Raw genomic sequence first — 6091 nt, forward strand, 5'->3', positions numbered from 1 at the left:
TAAAAAATAAAACTCTTTTTTTCCCTTACCATTATCTTCTCTCACTCTCCCTTACTTATTTTATTATTTTTCTGTTTTATTTATTTGGTATTATTATTCAATGTGAATAAGAAAAAACAAAACCCATGATGTCTCCTTTAACAACAAACTATGTAATTATAATTGAAAAAGACCTTGGGATAATGGAAAGTGCACTGGATTTGAAACTGAAACCATCTAATCTGAAGACTCAATTCTACCATTTTATAATCAGATGAATATTGGAAATTTGCTTAAATTTTATTAAGTATATAATGGGAATAGTAATGACAAGGCTACTTATTCCAGAGAATTTTTATATGACTTAATTTAGATGGTTGATTAAAAAGCACTTTATTTAAATATACACAAAAAAGAATTTTTATTGTTATGAATAATGCCAAGCACATATATTTCATTTACTTCAAGTCATATATTTTGTTCTGAATCAGAAATCTGAAGTGCTTATCTTTTAAAGAATGATTTGCAATGTATCATTAGAAAATCTTATATAAAATTGCTGAATGTTTCCATCCAGTGATAATTATCTCTGAGTACAGCAACCCTTAAGGAAACCATATAGGCCTAAATCTTTACAAACTTTATAAAAATGGCATTTTTGGTGACATGGTCCTACTCAGGGAAGAAAGAGCACAACTAAAAAAAATATTTCTTATTAGAATAAAGGAAAGTAGGAGCCAGGACTAGACATTATTTCCTTTATAACCATGACTAAACTATGAAGTTTAATTCTTATATTTAAGGGTTTAGATTCCCAAGATATCAATAAAATCTTATTAAACATGTAAATAAAGGCCAGTCATTGAAATTTAAGTGGGTTATCTGTGACATTGCTTCATTTCACTATTAAAAATTACTCTAAGTGTAAATACACTATGTATCTTATCTTTATTCATTATCGCTGGCTCCCCTGCCATCCTCTGTTGAATGTGTGAATAGCCTTAGTTTTGTATAACATAACTTTTTTATAAATTATAATTTTGTCAGGAGACAAAGAATACCTCTGTTTATTTACTCTTTTTGTGAACCATTATTGAGCATTTCTCTGGGCAAAGAATTCTAACAGGCATGGGGAATATAGAGATGAACAAAATAAGATACCTACTTTTAAAGAGTTCACAAACTAGAGCGCTCACAGAAGACATGTAAACCATGACACAGGATAGAATAAAAATCATACTAAGTAGAAGCTCAAGAAATGTGTTACAGAAACACAAAACAAAGACTGTTTCTTTCTTGTTTCAGCTAATTATAGCAGGAGATGTTTTGCCAAATCTGGCTCCCTGTGCACCTATGCTAAATAAAAATACAGAGACAGAGAACTGGAAGATAAGAAATGGAGAGGCTTTTTATTTTCTTTGCCAGGCAAAGGGAAGACACAGTAGGCTAACGCCTCGAGAACTGTGCCCCCCTCCTTGGGGAATCGGAAAAGATTTTATACGTGGGGCTCATGGTCTGGGGTAGGTGATAAGGATCAAAGTAGTGAAGGTCTTGCATATCTTTTCTTCTGCAAATTCATGGCCAAAGCTGGCATCAGGCAGCTCAGCAAACTGGTCTGTTGTCACTGAAGTTATGGTGCGTGACCTTCTTTCTGAAATGAAGAGTGCTACAAGGGAGTGTAAGGGGAGAAGAAATGCCAAGTGCAAAGAGTAATTCATATGGAGTCAGAGAATAATCAGTTTAATGAAGGACAAGTCTAGCTACAAGTGTTTGTTAGTAGTAACAGCTAAAGAATAACCAAGATTGCTTAACTCTTTCAGGCCTGTTTATGTTGTTTCTCCAGCCTGTTCATCATTTCCTTATTTTCCTTGTTTATCAGAAAAGTCTCATTTCTATTTTTGCTGCAACAGTGTCAGGACAGAGGTAGAATTTTATGAGTCCTTCTGGATTCAAAGAATAAACGACGGGACTGTGTGAGTTTTCGCCCCATTTTCTTTGTATGCTATGATTAATCAATCTCTGAGGACATTTCCTAAGTGAATAGAGATTGGATGGATAAATGTCCCACTTAGAGTCAGTGCACAGAAAAAATAAACACAGCAGCAACACACTGAAAACATAAATACAGATACTGGCATAAATATACTTTGTTAATGGGTATGTCTTTTGTCTTATTTGATAGTAGATTGGCATGTGTGCACTTTTATGGCTTCCTTGATCTCTTTGCTCCTTAGACTAGATAATTGAGTTAAAGGATGGCCATAACACTGCAAAGAGTGGGCTAATGGCCACTACAGGAAAAGGAATCCTTAGTAGAGAAGCACAGGGATGTAAAGGCTACATTTCCAAAAAAATATCAAGAAAATAGCAAGGTGGGAAGCACATGTAGAAAAGGCCTTTGGTTTCAGCCAACAGAGTAGATAATGTAGGATTACTGCAATGATACAAACATAACCCAAAACCACAAGCAGTATAACCATGATGATCTCCACAGCATGTACAATTTCTAAAACCTTGATTAAAATAATCTATCAGTGTTCATGCATGTCAGATTCAGGATGAGGTCAAAGTTGCAAAAGATATTTTGAATTTGATTTGGACCACAAAATAATAGTGTAGATATCAAGCAATCTCAGGAAGTGGCATGAAGAAGCCACAGAAACAACAGCCTACAGTCAGCTGAGTGTAAGACTGAGGTGTTATGATTGTGGGGTAATAGAAGGGGTTGCAGATGGCCAGATATCTGTCTGTAGCCATGGTGGTGAGTTTGTAAAGCTCAGAAATGACAAGAGAGTAAAATAAATGCATATGCAGGAGGCACTTAGTCAGAGAAATGGTCTTCTGCTCGCTGACTTGATTGGAGAGTATCTTGTGGATGATGGTTATAGTATACCAGATCTCCAGGAAGGAGAGGACACTGATGAAGAAATACATAGGAGTGTGGAGGTGGGAATCCAGTTTGATGAAAAAGAAGACCATAAGGGTCCCAGTGATGATAAACAGGTAAATTAGGAGCAAGATATAAAAATAAGAGTTCATCTTCCTGCAAATGAAAAAAAAAAAAAAAAATCCAGTGAATATGAATTCAATCACTGCTGTCTGACTTTTACTTAAAATCTTCTCAATGTGGGGCAGAAAAAAAAATAGAAAGAAAAAAGGAAGTAGTAATTGGATAATCAATTCATTCATTTATTATATTTTTATTTGTTAATTCAAGTATTTGGTCAGCGCTTACTATGTTCCATGTGCTGTGTAATATGGTCAAATGAGAGGGATCACTTAAAAAGAACCAATATTCCAAATGCATAAATTGCTGTATTTCTCCTAGCTAGCCACACCGTAAGATTCAGCTTATATAGTCAATTGCCTCTGTTACCCAAGAACACAACTTTATAATTAGCAGAATTGTCCCCTTTATATTTCCTTCATTTCTTTCCTCTATATCAGCCCCTCTCCTGCTCAGAATAAAGAATAAATCAGGGTTCAGCTCAAATAATACTTCCAATGAATTATTCTAGTTAGATTAAATTTATCTCTCTGTGGTACTCCCATAGCAATTAATTTTGCACTTTCTATATCATGGTTAATAATACAATACCTTGTCTGCTTCTCCAATTCCTTTTTATACTCTATTTTAATCAGATGTTTTACACTAATAAGTGCTCAGTAAACATGTGTGAATGTGGGAGGCAGGCTTGCACACCAGCACACTTAAGCAGTCATGACTCCAACACAATAGAAAGGCATACACAGCCCACATATAGGAGACATCCTTGTACGCTGTTGATGAGACTGTAAATTGGTGCAACCATTATGGAAAACAGTATGGAGATTTCTCAAAAAATTAAGAATAGAACTAGTACATGACCCAGCTATTCCACTCCTGGATATTTAACCAAAGAACACAAAAACTCTAATTTGAAAATATATTTGCACCCTTACATTCATGGCAGCATTATCCACAATAACCAAGATATGGAAGCAACCTGTGTCCATTGATGCTCAAATGGATAAAGAAGATGTGATACACACACACACACACACACACACACACACACACACAACGGATTATTAGTCAGCCATAAAAAAACAAAATCCTGGGCTCCCCTGGTGGTGCAGTGGTTGAGAATCTGCCTGTCAATGCAGGGGACACGGGTTCGAGCCCTGGTCTGGGAAGATCCCACATGCCACGGAGCAACTAAGCCCATGAACCACAACTACTGAGCCTGCACGTCTGGAGTCTGTGCCCCGCAACAAGAGAGGCCGTGACAGTGAAAGGCCCACACACTGCGATGAAGAGTGTCCCCTGCTTGCCGCAACTAGAGAAAGCCCTCGCACAGAAATGAAGACCCAACACAGCCAAAAATAAATAAATAAATTAATTAATTAAAAAAAAAAAAACGAAATCCTGCCATTTGCAGCAACATGAAGGAAACTTGAAAGTGTTATGCTAAATGAAATGAGTCAGATGGAGAAAGACAAATAATATATGATTTCACTCATATATGGAATCTTAAAAAAACAAACACAATAAAGCAAAAAAAACAGATACAGAAAACAGATTAGTGGTTAGCAGAGGGGAAGGCTAACCACTAATTGGGTTAGTTGGGGAGAGGGTAAAATGGTGATGGATGGTAACTAGACTTGTGGTGGTGATCTCTTTGTAGCATATACAGATGTTGAATTATAATGCTTTCCACCTGAAACTTACATAATAAAAAATATATGAATGGAAATGAATTTTATTGAAAGTGGAGAGGTAAATAGCATATGGCTGAGCAAGTTGAATTCACAACTATGACAACTTTGACCTGAATTTTGAAAAGTGAGAAAAAGTTTGTCATCTCCCTTTTTCCTGTAGATGAGCGCAATAAATTCAGTTCTTCTCAGTGGGCATGTCCTATGTGGAGCAAACAAATAACATGGAGAAAGAAAGTGATATATGTAATTGGAGTTGGAAAGAGTGTTTGACTACTTGATCTCCAATACTTTTTGGAAGAAGATAGGGAATAAATATATAAATGAAACAAATGCCTTATCCCACTTAATGGAACCTTCATTCTTCCAGTTCTTTAGACCAAATTCTTTGGAGTCAAGCTTGTCTCCTCTCTCACACCCCATATTCAATCAGTAAGCAAATCAATTAGTGATACCTTCACAATATTTCTAGAACCAACTACTTTTTTTTTTAATTACAACTTCTTTATTATATAGAGTTTTAGTACTTACTCATTGGACAACAGATAACATTTTAAAGAAAGAAACAATATAAACTACATCCCTCTCCTCAAGAATAGACCTAATATAACTGCTTCAGGGGTCTCTTCACTTTGCATACCAGATATCCTAAAAGTTTATTGTGATATGATTTGAGATCACTGGATGTTTTGGGCAGAAATTATTTCAAACAGAACCAGAGAGAAGTCACCTTGGCCACTGAAAGTCCTGGGAATGTCACAACAACACTCCTGGTACTGTTGGAAAGAGTCCCCTATAGTCTTGAGATATTATAGTAGTTTGTGAGTCATGAATTTAGGGACTCAGGTTTTAGGAGCCAAGGCAATGCCAAGGGCCCCATGATGCCTGGTGATATTTGAAGGAATCTGATTCTTAGGATTCAGATGTAATGACCAAATGGACTTCTCATTCTAATTGTCAAAAGAAAGCCAAATTGCTGAATTGCTCTCTTGCTAGTACAGAGAAAAGGACACCGCAGTGTATTATGGAACTCCACCAGGTAAGAAGGCTTTATATGTAGCATATTTTACTGTCGGGTTTAATCCTGGGTTTAAAAACAAAACTCATAAAAATATATTAATTTCATTTACCATCTTCTCTCTTTTAAACTTACTACTCATAGGTGTACGACTTAATATTTGGAAATGGCAGGCCACAGGATTCATCCTTTTTATTTAAAATAGTGTGTGTGTGTGTGTGTGTGTGTGTGTAGGTGTGTTTATTTTTTTTGCATATAACCTATGCACTTCCTCCCATATACTTTATTTTTTTAACACCTTTATTGGAGTATAATTGCTTTACAATGTAGTGTTAGTTTCTGCTGTATAACAAAGTGAATCAGCTATACATATACATATATCCCCATATCCCCTCC

General features: G+C 35.8%; 1 pseudogene; it reads right to left on the reverse strand.

Moving 5' to 3' along the window:
* Positions 1-2150: 2150 nt before the first annotated feature.
* Positions 2151-3018, reverse strand: LOC118903959 (annotated as a pseudogene).
* Between the last annotated feature and the right edge of the window lie 3073 nt (positions 3019-6091).

The sequence above is a fragment of the Balaenoptera musculus genome, chromosome 1 (genome assembly GCF_009873245.2).
Source record: "Balaenoptera musculus isolate JJ_BM4_2016_0621 chromosome 1, mBalMus1.pri.v3, whole genome shotgun sequence".
Taxonomy (NCBI): Eukaryota; Metazoa; Chordata; class Mammalia; order Artiodactyla; family Balaenopteridae; genus Balaenoptera; species Balaenoptera musculus.